At 38.4% G+C, this 17,866-nt stretch overlaps 1 pseudogene; it reads right to left on the bottom strand.

Annotated features, from left to right (window-relative positions):
- LOC113735661 (auxin response factor 2A-like) overlaps window positions 1–17,113 on the bottom strand; it is a 31,311-nt pseudogene extending 14,198 nt beyond the window's left edge.
- Window positions 17,114–17,866: the final 753 nt, after the last annotated feature.

The raw sequence follows: 17,866 nt of genomic DNA, 5'->3' as shown, positions 1-17,866 counted from the left end.
AATATGCAATATCAATCAATTTGAAAAAAAAAATCATGTGTAGAGGACGATAAGAATTTTGGGATAGTAGCAAACCTGAGAAATATGAAGGCATCCCCTGCAACAAGCCTTTTTGAACTAATAAAAACATTCCAACCATGGTTTGCCATCGCGAGTCGTGATCACGACACGGTTTTGGTTGTTTCACATCTATTGCGGCATATCAATTGAATATCGGGTGATACATACATTATAGTACATGAAAGTTTTCAAAAATTTTGAAAAAATTACTAAATTTAAAAAATACCAAAAAATGCACAATTTAAAAAATATCTTAATCAACTCCGAGTTAATTTGGATATATTAGCTGATATCATGCATTACGAATTTGAATCGTCGAATATCAGCCGAGTCAAAACGAGTCATCATGGATACGATAATATCCGCGATTCAGAAATCAGTATCTTATCGGTGCCCTCCATTTCAGTATGATTCCAACCGCTCTGAAGGAGATGTCTCCGTGGTTGACCTGGAAATTAACAAAAATTGCTTTTTTTAATCTGATGTAATACAACACGGTACAGTCCAAAATGTGCCAAGTTTCTACATTATACCACGAAAGATATCTCTAAACCACCACTCATTTCCATGCAAATCTTTGGCCACCAGTTCTTGCGTTAGAGGCTGTCGAGACATGTCCTATCATAGACAACCAAATAGATACACACATTACAACCCCCAATTCCCGGAAAGTACTAACAAACAATAAAACACTTCAAGTCTTGTAAAAGCACTCGCCAGTGGTGGAAGACATACATTAGCATGTCGTCTCAGCACTGAAAATCCACCATCAGTACTTGTACCAGATGCAGTAAGAGTCTGACAAAAAGAATGCACATGGAACCTCGACGGAGGGGCTGGCACTGGCTCTGTCTTCACAGAATTCTCATCTTGCTGCCATTGACCATATCAAAAAAATTGAAAATTCCAAGCAAATAACCAATTCCAAGAAAAGGTAAACATGCAATGACGATAGTTCCATATGGAGACTCACATCTGGCTCAGGCATCAGAGTAACTAGCGCAAACACCTCATTAGTGTTAGGTTCAGCCTGCATATGTTCATACATTTTACATCCAGTTATAAACCACACACACAAGGGAAAAGTAGAACCTCAAAATTAACAGTTGATGACCTGATGGTCGAACTTGGCATACCTTTAATTGAACATTAATCACACGACAAAGGACCTTCCAAGGCAGATTATAAACAGGCATCGCCTGGCCTGCAACCTGATTAGTTGACGCTTCAACCTAAAGAGAGGAACAAAACCCATGACAAGTCAGCCTCCATATACAGCAGTACATTCACCCAAAAAAAAGGATAATAAAGTTTTCAAAATATTCCCCCCTTTGAGCTGACACCAAGTAATGATACGTAAAAAGTTACCAAAACTTAACAAAAAAAAATTCTATCTTTCAAAGCAGTGAAGCATAATAGGCTTGTAAATGAAGATAAGGCACAAAAATGAAGAAACCCAGGAAAATTTTGTATGAATCGTAAAACAAAAATTGCTGATAAAGCATTTAGACAGATAAATGTAAATGCATGAAGACAAAAAAAAATGAAGAAACCCTAATATGCTCCTCGGTCAACACGTTCCAAGACACGTAGCACGTTTGCCCAAGGATCTAGCGAGGTGTCCAACGTTTGGATTGCGGGACCTAAAACCAAGACGGACGACACGACTTGATTGAGGTGATAGAACGACGACTCCAATCAAGGTGAGTACTCAAGTGGATAGGTCGGATGAACAATCAAGAACGATCACGAGATTGCTCAAGAACCCTTGCCGATGCAAGTAAAGGAGCCGATTTCTCTCAATAAAGGATGAGAAACAAATCTGAAATTTTATTGATAAAAGTGTCTAACCTCAAATTCGTACAAAGTGAGCCTTTATATAGACTAATGACTAAAAAACCCTAAGGCTAGGGAAAGGAAAGGGTTCGGCCATCCTTGGACATAGGTGGGCCGAATCCATGACTCAACAATGCAACAACTAGTAACTAATCTAAACAATGACTTGACGACTCACGACTAGCAACTAAAAAGACCTAACAGTTGGCCGACTCTACTTAGAGGAGTCGTGGTCTCCACTTTGTCGCACCCCATTTTTATAAGAAAAATAACATTTTTAGAGAAAATGGGATTTTGATTTATTTGAGTGAAAATGTGAGTTAAATGATTAGTGACAAATAAATAAAGAAAATGAAAATGGCCTAAAATGGGGTTTGAAAGTGTGACGATTTGGACCCAGAATAATAGTTTAAAAAGGGTTTTTGAATAAAAATCGGAGTCGCCACTTGGTATTGAGTTAAGGTATACTAAGTCACCTAAAAATGAATTTTTCAAAGAAAAAATAGGAAAACCCTTTTTAAACGACTCCTAGTCTACGTAAATCAAAGAAAAAGGTTCGGGAGTCACATTTGAAGAAAGGGGAGGCAAGGATAAAAAATCTGTGGCACCCTTTCAACCTAGCCAAGGCTAGTTGCATGATTTGATCAAAGATTTTCTTATTTTAACCTAAGAATTTATCACATTTGGATGTACTATATAAATGCAAACCCCAGACCTAGGAGGGTGTCGAAGGGTCGGAATTTCTCTTCAAAACTCAATTGGTGCAAATCACATTAATTGTGATGCCCAATAGTGACCTTTGGAGAGGTCACGAATAATACAAAAATATGAGACTCTAAGAAAAGAAAAGAAATAAAATAATTATATAAATACAAATATACATGACCTAAAGGAATGCATCATGTCGGGTACAGGGGACTAATGTTTGTGACTTAATTTTCACTTTAATAGAGGGAATAAGAGCGTGCTAAGGTTAGAAAGCCAAACTCGTCCATATCCCATACTCAAGGGGTTTTTCCTAATCTAATTAAGCATATGTACTAACCTATCTCTAATTTTTCCTATATGAAATGCAAGTCTAATGTCATGTTTTCATGCAAAAATGGGAATGAATATATAAGGGAAATATAGGATAAGGGATATACATATAAAAGGGGGAACATGGAATAAGGGATATACATGTTAGGGGGATGTCACACAAAATGATAAAAGACCCTAGAAAGTGAAACATGTATGAGATGAAGTGATTTTATCACACAATCATGATCTAACGCTCGAAGGGCTCATAAGGGTCTGGCGTTGGACTAGCCCATGTCTACAAATTCTCACTAGCGTTGGACTAGTGTGGATTCGAGAAATGGATCACAACTAGCGTTGGACTAGCGTGATAACAAGTCACACATTAATTATAACTAACTCAATCATGTAAACTTAATGAAAACATGTAAACACATAATATCACATAAACACAACACATAATCATGATATCTAGATGCAAGACCCTAAAAAAACGGTAACACATAGCACGTAAGCATGCAAAACATACAAAAAAAAATAAAACAAATAAAGCCCTAACTATTACATTAGGGGGGCCCTAACTACAATCTAAGGGGGGAGGAATAAAAAATAAATAAATAAACTCCTAACTATTACATATCCTATCTAAATATAGATCTTGAATCCTAACTATTACAATTTGGCATTTAAATGCCTTTCAAATAATTAAAATTAAACTAAAATAAATATTCGAAATTGAAACAAATAAAGCAGATAAATAAATGAAATAAAAATATTCAAAAGGCATGCAACTAGACACATAAAGTCACATAAGTGTACATATGGTCAAATAAAGTAAAAATAAGGGATAGAGTGTACCTCCCTTGAGTTGGTGCCCTAATGAAACGAAATTACTTATTTACCCTCCAAAAACAAAGAAAGGGTCAAGGCATCACTTTAATTAACAATTAATTACATGAAATAACGATTAAACATGAAATGAAAATTAAACACGAAATGGAATCACTTAAGGTATTCACATAAAATAAACCATCCATGTTCAAGAAATTAAAGCAAACAAGGACTTAATTAAAATAATTAAAAAATTTTAAGGGTCTAAAATGAAATACTAAAATTAATGGCTTAAGATGGGACCTATCAAAATCTCATGTTTAAAATTTCACAAAAGATGATTGGAAACCAATTTATTAGGATTAAACGACAAAATTAGCTAAAACGTTAATCAAATGGAAATCAAAACTATAAATTCTTCAAAAATTATTAAACTTTCCCTATTTCATCCTAAAATTCATGAAAAATCTGTCCACAATTCACATGAAAGCATACCAAGGAAAAATAACGTGTTAAAGGGATAAATTTGATTAATCTTTTCAATCTTATGGGCCATAGTAGCATTAAACACAAATTAAGGGGTTAAAGTGCAATTTTTGGAACATTTTCCATGCAACTTTCATACAAACCACGAATGAAACAAGCTTCTGCAACTACTTTCTATTACCGAAAATGAGGCCAGCTGCATTTTGTTTTCAAACTTCAGATTTCCAATTCAAATACACAACTTTGATTAGATATTTTTCAACTTATCACCACAACTTTACACTAAGCAAAACTACATAACTATCGCAATCCAAACAAACAAAAGAGACTTAGAAAGATATCATGCAAAATTCTGGAAGAAAACATTCATGCAAAGAAAATGGTTCGGCAACCTGACATTCATTTCCAACAGATATTTGATCCTAATTCAAGTATTTTTTAGACTCCAAACATGCAAACTCAACACCACTTATCCAATTCCTCTTTCCAACATAAGATCAACAAGCAAATTGGGTGCCAAACTTGGTGAGCAGTCGCGGAGAAGGAAACAGCAAAGAGAATGCAGCAGCTTTTTGTTCTGCTGCAAATTTTGCAGCTTCAACTCGCGTGGCATTCGCACCAAGACATCTATAGTTTGGACCAAAACAAACGAGCTCACTATCAATCATTCAATTACCTCTTTCAAACATCAGATTAACTAGCAAATAAGGTAATAAAACCAAATCCACCTGGTTGTAGAAGAACAAAAGAAAGCATGAAGCTTGTTTGTAACTTCATGGGTTTTCATTAGGTACGGCAAGAGCAAAACATACTTTCTGTATAAATGGCAGTTGCCATACCATGAAACTGAAAGAAATCAATGCTTTGTTTGAAAATTAACCCATGTAAACATCACTCATTCTCACGGCTAAACATAAGAAATTGAACAGGTTCGCCACTCTTAAAGGAGGAGAAACAGATTATAGGAGTGAAATGATAAGAAAAGGGAGAACTGTCAAACACTACCCTCCCTAACACTGCAAGTATACTTACACTCAAACATTGAACTCAAAGTGAGAGGAAATGGGAGGGTTTGTATATGTTCAGACAAAAACATTCTGAGCTACTGACTTCAGCTGAAGCAACTAGCAAACACAAGTTGCTAACTTCAGCTGAATCGCAGCCTATTGCTACAACAAACAAGTGCCGTGTTGCAGCTGAATTCTACTCCAAATCAATACTTCACCTCATGGCACACATGCACAACGGTATCCCAATCAAATAGCTAACAAATCAACACTTCAAACAATCAAAACATCAGCAACCAAAGGGAAGGAAAGACTGTCCGCATGTACTGCTGCAACAAGCCGAGAGCCTCGAGCTTGTTGCAGCAAATTTTTATGCACAAGACTCAGCCCGACGCAATGTAAACCCAGGCAACAAGATCATTCAGCATTCTTCATACTTTTTAGCATAAATCCTTAGGTGTTAACCCACTTAGTTAGCATAATCTGGACAAGATTCTTGATTTGTCAAAAGAGAAAAACATGCCACAACAAAAGAAAACATGAAATCAGAATCATTGGGTGCTAACTTTGTTTCGTTCAGGCCACCCAAAAACATCAAGCACTAAACTTTCTAGTCCTTTAACAAATCGAATTAACAAACATTAGCAAAATCTACACCTTTCAGTCAAAGAAAACAGGTTACAGGAACCCAACAGAAAATGCAAACATGCTCGACGTCACAACCTACATAGGCAAGACAACACATTCAGCAGATAAACTGGAGTCTAATGCTCTTTCGACTCCATAAAACCACCATGAACCGACTACTAAAATGAAACAGAGGAGATTTAAGGTATGATGGGGTCGAAATCTGGCTTCTTAGGAAGAACCAGTGGATTCTAAGTAAAGCGAACAGCAAGTAACCATTAGGCAATATGGAAAACAAAGAGAAAAACCATCGGACAGACAAAAAGTGAGCAAATAAATAGCAAAAAGGCAACAACTTGGGACTGTAAACCATAAACCAACGCAAAAATAACATCAAACAGCAAACCATAGGATATTGGAGGGTATATTCACATACTTCAAACAACTGACGAGGTTCCTCTCACCCAAAACAGAAACCAGAAACAACATCTTAGTATCAAGGTATAAACGCCAGGAAAAGGTAAGAGCTTTTACCGAAAAAAAGGACAAAACTGGAAGCCGACTAAGTTGACGCCAAAACTACGCCTTTCCGATGCTGTTTCCTCCCTTTTCTCCTTCCTTGTTTCTTTTCTTTCTGTTCAGCCCGTCCGCCGCCCCCTTTACTTTCTCTTCTATTCCCTTGCTCCCTCGCAACCTTCAGCTGCCCTCCAGTCTCAATCTTCCCTCTCTTGGTTTCCTCCTCAAGCTCACGGCCGAAGCTCTCTTTTTCCAGCTCCCTCTTGCTCTCCCAGCCAGCCCGTAGCTTCCTTGGCTTTCTTTTTCTTTGCCGAAGCCTTTTTCTCTCTTCTTTTCTGGTTTTTTTTCTTTCTTCACCGTAGCTCTCCTCTCTCGGTTCTTTTCTCTCAGCTTTTTCCCTCCTCACTTTCTCTCTAACTTCAGCCGTCACTCCATATCTACTCTTTTTTTTCTCTCTCAGCCGTTACACCCTACTCCTTTTGCTAGCTGTGTTTTCAAGCATTTAAAGGAACCCAAAACCTAAACCTACGATGGAAGGCTGAGATCTCAAACCCCAAAATGGGTTTATGTGGCCTGCTCTTGCCCCTTTGATCCCGCTCATGAATGGAGTGAGCTGGACTTGTACTGAGAATCTTTTGGAGGAACGAATGAAATGGAAAGAAGAAGCCAGCTGCCAGTTTTTTTGTACTACGCGTAACTAGCTTCTGATATGAAGCTGAGGAAGGGCTTGGATCGTGTGTAGCTCACACATGCGTGAGCTTGCTTTCTCCTCTTCTTTTTTTTAACAACAAATAATGAAGTAATTTTAACAATAAAAAAATAAAAATAAAACAAGATTAATCAAATCAAATGAAATGCTAAAAAATTGTTGATTTTGATCGATGATTTTGCCTTTTTATTTTATACTAATTTTCACTTAACTTAGATAAATTGAATTTAAGAGAATGAAAGCGTATTTTTTGGAACAATTTTCCCTTTTCTTCTTTTTTTTTTGATAAATTTTAATACTAAAAATGTCTTAAAATAAAAATTAAGCCACCAATAATTTTGAATAATAAATACATTGAATCAATAAAAATGAAAATAATAACAAATAAAGCTAAAAATACAAATAAAAATTTGGCATCTAAAATGCTAAAGAAATGTCTAAAATAAAATCATGAGATTAATAAGTAAAAATAGTTGATTATCAATAACAAATAAAAACTAAAATAATGATAAATAAATCTAAAAAACTCGAGATAAAGACGTAGATTTCAAATACTTACCTGTATTTATTCTGCCTCAAACTGAAACATGAAAAAGGTCAGCGGGATAAAACCCGATCCTGCCAAGGTTAATGGGATAAGACCCAAGCCCAACAATGAAAACGGTCAGTGGGATACCTTGCCGACATTCCAAATTCAAGATGATAAAAACGGTCAGTGGGATACAACCCAAACCTGTCAAGGTTGGTGGGATAAAATCCGATCCCAACGTGATATACAAAGGTCACGTTAGTGGGTTGGACCCAATGCTAACGGAGATATGAAAGTTAAAATACACGTTAGTGAGATCAACTCGATACTAACGGTGATAAAAGACACGTTAGTGAGTTAAACCCAATGCTAACGGATATGAAAAAAATAAAACACACGTTAGTGAGTCAATACTCGATGCTAACGGTGATAAAAGACACGTTAGTGGGTTGGACCCGATGCTAACGGTGATGAAAATTAAAACACATGTTAGTGATTCAGTACTCGATGCTAACGGTGATAAAAGATACGTTAGTGGGTTGGATCCGATGCTAACGGATATGAAAAAAATTAAAACACACGTTAGTGAGTCAATACTCGATGCTAATGGTAATAAAAGACAGGTTAGTGGATTGGACCCGATGCTAACGGTGATGAAAATTAAAACACACATTAGTGAGTTAGTACTCGATACTAACGGTGATAAAAGACACGTTAGTAGGTTGGACCCGATGCTAATGGATATGAAAAAATAAAACACACGTTAGAGAGTCAATACTTAATGCTAACGGATAAAAGACACGTTAGTGGGTTGGACCCGATGCTAACGGTGATAAAAATTAAAACACACGTTAGTGAGTCAATACTCGATGCTAACAGTGATAAAAGACACGTTAGTGGGTTGGACCCGATACTAACGGATATGAAAAAATTAAAACACACGTTAGTGAGTTAATACTCGATGCTAACAGTGATAAAAGACACGTTAGTGGGTTGGACCCGATACTAACGGATATGAAAAAATTAAAACACACGTTAGTGAGTTAATACTCGATGCTAACTGTGATAAAAAACACGTTATTGCACGAAAAAATTCTTGAATACTCACCTGCAAAAATCTTTTCAAAATTGCCCCAATTTGAATCAATTTTTATACAATAAATCATTTGCTTTGCGTTGTGGCATTGTTGCTCCTCTTTAAGGCCTTGGCCGGCCACGTCCAAGCTTTCAGTGTTCCTATGAATCCCATGCTGGTCCTGGACACTTTGAACAAGGGTTTGGAGTGATTCTTTGAATCGTTTAGCCCATGCAAGTGTAACTGGCCCCAATAGCACTCGAACTGGGTCCGTGCACACATCAGTTCCCTCCACTTGACAAGGATTTATTCTCAAATCTGGATTATCTTCCCCAAGGAACGGGTTCAAATTCGCGACATTAAAGGTTGCGCTAACATTGTACTCCCTAGGTAGCTCCAATTTGTAAGCATTCTCATTGATTCGTTGGAGTACACGAAAGGGTCCATCACCCCTTGGGAACAGCTTGCTCTGGCATTGCTTAGGAAATCTTTCCTTCCTCAAGTGCAGCCAAACCCAATCTCCAGGTTCAAATGTCATCTTGCGACGGTGCTTGTTAGTTTGCTAGATGTATTGCTGCGTATGCTTCTCAATATTGGCCCGAACAGCTTCATGCAATCTGAGCACAAAATCAGCTTTCTTTTTTCCATCTAAGCTCATGTGCTCAGAGGAAGGTAAGGATGTTAAATCAAGAGGGTCAGAGGGTTAAAACCATAAACAATTTCAAATGGTGAGTAATGTATTGCACTATGAACAATTCTATTATAAGCAAATTCAACATGTGGTAAACACTCTTCCCAAGATTTAAGATTCTTTTTAATTAAAACCCTGAGTAAAGTACCAAGTGTGCGATTGACAACATCAGTTTGTCCATTGCTTTGGAGATGACTTGTGGTCAAAAATAACAATCTAGTGCCAAGTTTGGACCACAAAGTCTTCCAAAAATAACTCATAAACTTCACATTTCTATCACTAATAATGGTTTGAACCATACCATGCAAACGAACAATTTCTTTAAAGAATAAATTAGCAATATGAGATGCATCATCAGTTTTGTAACAAGGGATGAAATGAGCCATCTTAGAAAATCTATCAACTACCATGTAAATGGAATCATTACCCCTTGGTGGCTTAGATAGTCCCAAAACAAAGTCCATAGACAAGTCTACCCAAGGATAATGTGGAATGGGCAATGGCTTATACAAGCCATATGAATTTATTTTAGACTTGGATTTGTGGCAAGTGGCACATCTACCAACCATGCGTTCAATATCCCTATACATATGAGGCTAGTAAAAGTGTTCTTGCAACATTACTAATGTCTTAACAATGCCAAAATGTCCCATGAGACCACCGCTATGTGCCTCTAGAACCAAAAGATCACGAATAGAAAAATTAGGCATACACAATTTATTCACATAGAACAGAAATTCATCATACAAGAAGTATTTTTCATGCGGACTCTTAGTACAGGAAGCATATATATCACCAAAATCAAGATCATGTGCATACAGTTCCTTAATCATCTCAAAACCTAACAACTTAGCATCAAGAAAAACAAGCAAGAAATGTCTACGAAATAGTGCATCAGTTACTACATTCATTTTGCCAATTTTGTACTTAATGACATAGGGGAAGGTGTCAATGAAACTTACCTATTTGGGATGTTTCTTGCTCAATTTCGACTGTTCCTTGAGAAACTTCAAAGATACTTGATCAGTGTGTATCACGAACTCCCTTGGACGGAGTTAGTGTTGCCATGTCTCCAATGCTCTCTCTAGTGCGTACAACTCCTTATCATACGTGGGGTAGTTCAAGACAGCACTTCCCAATTTCTCGCTAAAGAATACGCAAGGCCTCTTGTCTTGCATGAGAACAACTCCAATTCCTACACCAGAAGCATCATACTCAATCTCAACAGTCTTATTAAAATTTGGTAATACTAAAACATGTGCATGTGTGAGTTTGTCCTTAAGGGTAAGAAATGCTTGTTCTTAGGTCTCTCCCCAATGGAATGTCATGGCGGTCAATGGGGCGGCAATGGTGCTAAAGTCCTTGATGAAACGCCGGTAAAAGCCCGTCAATCCATGGAAATTGCGCACCTCAGGGACGGATTTCGGTGTCGGCCATTGCTTGATGGTCTCAATCTTGGACTCGTCTATTTTGATACCCTGCGAACTCACAACATACCCTAAAAACACAAGCTCATTAGTACAAAAAAGTGCACTTCTTAAGGTTAGCCTATAGACACGCCTTTCGAAATGTATTAAGAACCAATCTCAAATGCTCCATGTATTCATGCATGTTGCGATTGTAAATCAAAATGTCATCAAAGTAAACAACCACAAACTTCGCAATGAATTACCTCAAAATATGGTTCATTAATCTCATGAAGATACTAGGGGTATTAGTCAACCCGAAGGGCATGACTAACCAGTCATAAAGGCCATATTTTGTTTTAAAAGTTGTTTTCCATTCATCACCTTCTTTGATTCTAATTTGATGATACCCACTTCTCAAATCAATTTAGCAAAAATAATAGCACCGTCAAGTTCATCAAGCATATCATCTAATCTAAGAATGGGATGATATTTAACAGTGATAGCATTAACAGTTCTACAGTCTGTGCACATGCGCCAAGTACCATCCTTTTTGGGGACAAGTATCACAGGCACAATGCAAGAACTCAGACTTTTATTTACCCAATCCTTACCTAATAGGCCATCAACTTGCCTTTGAAACTCCTTTGTTTCTTCAAGACCCATGCGATAAGCAGGTTTGTTGGGTAGTGAGAGACTCCAGGAATTAGGTCTATCTGGTGCTCGATCCCTCAAATAGGTGGTAAACCATCAGGGATCTCATCAGGAAACACGTCCTCGAATTCCTGCAAAAAAGCAACCACACTCGAAGGCAATGCCTTACCGAGCTTATCAACATTCAGTACCACATGTTTACAAATCATGAGTAATACATGCTGATCAGCATTTACAAGTTTTCGCATATCCTTAGCCTTAATTATCATGTTTTGCTTCCTAGTGTTGGGTTTAGTCAATACATGATCATGTGGTACACTAGGTGTGCTCACTTGACCCTTGGTTGATTGTTTATTTGTGAAAGTGGAGCAATTTCTAGGGTCGACCGTCCTTTGTTTCCTCTTTTGACGGTCTAAGTTACACTCTCTTTGCAGTTTATGTTGATTCTCATAAACTTGTGCAGGTGTGAATGGTGTTAGAACCATGCATTTACCATCGTGCAAAAGAGTGTACTTATTTGCCCTACCATCAAATACGATACGTTTATCAAATTATCAAGATCTTCCTAAGATGACATACGTCGCATGCATAGGAACAACATCACATACAATTTCATCAATGTAGTTGCCAATTAAAAAAGGAATACGTACCTGTTTATGGACACGCACCTCACTTTCTTCACTTAGCCATTGGAGGCGGTATGGGTATGGATGTTTAGTTGTAGGAAGGCCCAAACTTTCAACTCTTAGTAAGCTTGCCATATTGGTGCAACTCCCACCATCGATGATGAGTCTACACACCTTATCACTTACTTTACATCGAGTCTAAAATAAGTTCTCTCTTTGTAATTGCTCGTCCTCTTTGACGCAAGCGGTTAGCACTCGTCGTACCACCAAACAACCTATTTCTCCTTGAGTAAGAGAGCACTCTTCCTCAGCCAAGTCATCCTCCAAACAATCACCCTTGATCAGTCCAGGCATCTCCTCACAATCATCATCATCGGACACAATTTTCCCATTGTGAATGACTAACATGACCCTTTGGTTGGGACATTGGAACTGGATATGTCCAAACCTTTGATATTTGAAGCATTTGATATCTCTACTCCTAATCTTAGGAGTCTCATGAGGAGTCTTAGAAGTGGACTTGGATGCATCAACAATTTTGTTAGGGGTAAAATAGGAATTTTGGCTAGGAGTACTACCTGGAATTCGGCTAGAAGAGATGGGTGTAGCCGAGTTTTCAACTTCATGGGCGGTTCTCCTTGGTTGGTTTCCTCTCCATGAAGTCGAGTTGGAAGCTTGGAAGGTTCGGCCTCCTCGCCTCAACTTCTTTCCCCTCTCGGCCTTGATGGCTAGCTCAAGAAGGTCATGCATGTCCAAGCAATGTTAGAGCTCCAAGGCTTCTTGAAGGTCAAGATTGAGACCTCTAAGGAACCTTGTCATTATAGCCTCACTATCTTCTTGAATGTTCGCCCTCATCATGGCCATTTTGATCTCCTTGTAGTAGTCATCCACACTCATATTGTCTTGAATGAGGGTTTGAAGCTTAGAGTGGAGATCGCAGTTGTAGTAGTTAGGAACAAATCTCTTGCTCATTAATGCCTTGAGTTCTCGCCAAGTCCGGACTCGTGGTTCTCCCATTCTCCTTCTATTAGTCCTTAATTGGTCCCACAAAACTAGGGCATAATCGGTGAATTCAACAGTGGCAACCTTCACCTTTTGTTCCTAGCTATAATCATAGCAGTCGAAGACCATCTCAATGCGACCTTCCTATTCCAAGTAAGCCTCAAGGTCACTTTTGTCTTGGAACGTGGGAACTTGGATCTTAAGTCCCTTACTCTCACTCTTAGGTGTACCCCTCCTTGGCCTCTCGGCCCTTTCCTCATCCTCACTGGTGATGTGAAACCCCGATCTAGACAACCAAAACACCATGGCTTAGGCTGCGGAAATTTGACCCAACTAATCCCTAGAAGTCACGAACAATTTTGATATTATTTCAACCCGTCACTACTCGAATTAACGAACCAAATTGGAGGTAGTAGAACGCCACAATCAAGGAGATACTCGATTGATAAATTCAGGTGAATAACTTGAGAAGATTCGCAAGTATTCAAAGAAAACTCTCTTGCCAAAGAGAAAGTGAAAACTCACTAATTGTATTTAATAGCCAAAAATTGATCTGAAACAAAGAGGAAGTGGGGCTATTTATAGCCCTTACAAGCATTAACCCTAATCCAAAAGTTGACCAAACTACCCTACATACTTAAGAAAGATTTTGGCCTTACTTACTAACAAATGGGCCGCAATTAAACTAGCTTAATTACCTAGACTTTCTAAAGCGAGAAATAACCCAAAATCAACGAGGAAAATCAAATAATCCTACTAAACTCAAGCATTCGTGCAATCAACTAGTCTTCACTTGAATCTCCCAATTCCCCATGTGCTTGAATGGGCCTTGATCTTTATATTCTCATCAACTGGCCTAGTAATCGTCATATTTCCTCCCTTGGTACCATGGCTACTTCGGTTGTGGGATCTAGAACGGGAACCTCTCGGAAGACTCTTGGTGATTTCATCAAGACGACTGTGCATTTCCTCTATTTGTCGATCGCTAATCCGTTAGAGCTCAGCCTTCATGGCATTGAACATCAAGGTATAGTTGGGGCTTGGATGAGCTTGCTCCATGCCTCTCGTGTGGCCTACAAAAAGGTTAGAAACAAAAGGAAATAACACAAGTATAACTTTACTTCACTCCCTTAGTGTATCACTCACCCTCATATTTTTTCACTCAAAGCACTCTAATGATCTTACCAAATTCCTTTACTTGTCGGATTAGGTAGTTGAGAAATACCGCACAAAGTCCAACAAATATCACCCAAACTTTCCACAAGAGTAATCACAGAAACAAGACACAAATGGAATGCAAAAGGGAATTAAGAATGCTCGAATTTGGCAGCTACTAATGGCGAACAGGAATGAAAGGTGTGCTAGTGTGAAAGGAATCGAGCAAAACCCTAGCTTCCTAGAATGTAGGAGTGTGTCCAAGTGGAAATAGAAGAGTTACCCAAACTACCTACTTAGTTTCCTAAATGATTTTGGAAACAAGTTAGTTTTGGAAATCTTTAGAAAACCTTTTCCCTCTTGGATAACTTTTAGAAACTTCCCAAATTCTTTTCCAAATAGGATTACAAACAGATTTCGGTCCTCTTTTCCCAAAACTCTCACCCTAGTCGGTTGGAAGGCTATTAAAACCACCTTCCACATGACCTTCACTTGTAAACAACAAGATCAATTCGGACTTCCTCTTTTTTTTTGACAAGTAGCAAGGCAGATTTTGTTTTTTGGTTCAAGACAATGGATGCTCAACCAAGTGATGCCAACAACCCTCCTCGAGCTCCCTCCCAACGGGTTACCCAAGATGTTCCCAAGAAATTCACACCAACTCCAAGGAAACCCTTCACCACCGCTAGAGAATACAAGAAGATGTACTCTAGGAGGATGAAACAAATTTCCAAGGAACAAGATATTCAAGAATTCCAAGAAGTGGTGGATCAAAACTTTTGATTCTTTCCCTTTGTTTTAATTTTCTGTTTTAGTTAGGGACAAGATGTATGCGGACTGTTTTGGCAATAAAAATTCACTTTCTTTCTTGTTTTCTTTGTTTCTTGCCAACCGAGTTTTCTTTCTCCTTTCTTTTCTTTTGTTTCTTTTTTTTTTTTGACTTAAACGAATAACACACACCCTTGGCCGAAACAATCAAACTCCAGAATCTGGTCAGCCCTTAATTCACCCCAAAGTCAACCAAACTTTAATATCCTTCAAGAACTTCCAAGGTAATTTTCAAGCACTTCAAGATTGTGATCAAGAAATTCAAGAAATCCTAGATTCTTGTAGGTTCTCTTCAAGATTCACAATTACCAACAAGTTTTACCAAAAATCAGATTTGAAAAATAAGTAAAACAACTTGGATGACCAACGAACAAACTTGGACAGGTTTTAACTAAAGAAACCTAGAGCGGAAAGAACCCTAGCTGCCACAAGAGTTAATTTTCTTGCTGCCCAAGCGACGACCAACTAATCAAGATAGGTTTGTAAACTCCAACCAGAATTTTATACGTTCCAAGCGCACACAAACCATGGCAGATTAGACACGAAAATAAAAGAGCAAGACTCGGACCGAAGGAAACTAAACGAACAACACACTCACGGATGGAGTTGTGAACAACAAACGACGCACGAATTGGACAGAATATCCCAGAAAACAAGACACAAACACCGAACAGAATTTAACGACAATGAAGCAACAAGTACTTCGGACAGATTTGTAACAAATGACTCAACACAACAATGACCAGAAATTGACGCAACAAAAGACACAAAGGTGCGGACAGATTTTTTTGTTTTTTTAACACACGGCAGCGGAAACAAAAACCCTAAATGACACAATAACGAGAAACACGGATATAGCGGAAGATACCTCAACCTAGGCTCTAAAGCTAACTGATACGGTCCTCGGTCAACACGTTCCGAGACACATAGCACGTTTGTCCAAGGATCTAGCGAGATTATCCAACATCTGGATTGCGGGACCTAAAACCAAGACGGATGACACGACTTGATTGAGGTGATAGAACGACGACTCCAATTGAGGTGAATACTCAAATGGATAGGTCGGACGAACAATCAAGAACGATCATGAGATTGCTCAAGAGCCCTTGCCGATGCAAGTAAAGGAGCAGATTTCTCTCAATAAAGGAAGAGAAACAAATCTGAAATTTTGTTGATAAAAGTGTCTAACCCCGAATTTGTACAAAGTGAGCCTTTATATAAACTAATGACTAAGAAACCCTTAGGCTAGGGAAAGGAAAGGGTTCGTCCATCCTTGGACATAGGTGGGCCGAATCCATGACTCAACAATGTAACAACTAGTAACTAATCTAAACAATGACTTGACGACTAACGACTCGCAACTAAAAAGGCCTAACAGTTGGCCGACTCTACTTAGAGGAGTCGTGGTCTCCACTTGGCTCTTCATGGGTTTGGAGCAATGTTTAGATGCCTTGGCCCGCCACGTCCAAGCCTTCAATGTTCCTATGAATCTCATGTTGGTCCTGAACACTTCGAACAAGTGTTTGGAGTGATTCTTCGAATCGTTTAGCACGTGCACGTGTAACTGGCCCCAATGGCACTCGAACTGGGTCCTTACGTGGGCTTGAATCCGTGCACACATCAAACCTAAAAAAAAGTTGCATGAATCTGAAAATGAACATTAACGATAAAGCATTTGAATAAAAAAAAGTAATTAAGAAAACATGTTCTATGTGGCATTGAGGAAAATAGTACACAAGCTCTTTCTCACGAGGCACTGTCACCAACAGTCCAGCACATGCCCGCCAAAGCTCCGTATACAGAGCCGTCTCAGCATCAACTGACACAGTAAAACAATCCAAAATCAGAATCCATAAGAATTAGACCCAAAAATGACTTAGAAAAATGAAAACTCATGCCAGAAATGAGAGCAAAACCTCATGAATTACCTTTTACGGCACCGGAAACACTTTTAGCCACTTCTGGTAGCCCTCTTAGGCCATCACTTGGCTCAGTATATCCCTTGATCGGCACCTCTGAAGCAGCCATTTCTACACCCTACTCGTTAACACAGATCTATCATCCAAAAACCCCTCACCAAGAAAACACTCAAAACATGAGCAAAAACTGCAAAAGCCAAAAAAAATTCCAGTCAAAGCCACCAAAACACTATCACTCAACTCAAACTCATAAACCCACAAAAATTCATCAACAAACCCACGAAAATTCTCCAAAAGATCACAAAGTTCTTTTAAGTTTCTCCCTTAATTCACCAGCTACCAAGAGTTCCAAAGAGTTCACCTCAGAAGCAGCTCCAAGAATCTCAGAACTTCACAGCAGTGAGAAACTCAAGAAAATTATGAGAAATTTAGCTAAATATTAGAGAGAAAAAAATGAGAAGAGAGAGAAGGATAGAAATGAGAGAGCAAAGTTTCATGTAAGTGATATGAGAGAGCAGGAGAACAAATAAGAGGAGAGGTATACATATATAATCGAGTCAGCTCACGAACTAACCAACTTAATATTTTTTAGCTCAAATTTGAACTTGAATTCGATTTAATCAATTCGAACTTGACTGAAATTCGATATTGACCGAACTCGAGTCGAGGTCGTGTTCGGACTCAAACTGCTTGCGAGCGACTTGATTCGTTTGTAACCCTAGTCCATGCCACCATCTCATTAATTTACCACCACCATAATTGCAGCAGGATTCATCTCGCCCGATTCATCATCGTCTCATTTTCCATTTTCTTGTATCACTTGGGATTCTCCCCTGGTAGCAGGTAATAGTTATCAATTCCAACACGTACATTGGTATTTACATGTCCATAG

This window comes from Coffea arabica, chromosome 3e (genome assembly GCF_036785885.1).
Source record: "Coffea arabica cultivar ET-39 chromosome 3e, Coffea Arabica ET-39 HiFi, whole genome shotgun sequence".
In the NCBI taxonomy this organism is placed as follows: domain Eukaryota; kingdom Viridiplantae; phylum Streptophyta; class Magnoliopsida; order Gentianales; family Rubiaceae; genus Coffea; species Coffea arabica.
Note: the sequence above shows the minus strand (reverse complement) of the source record. Positions and strands in the feature narration are given on the sequence as shown.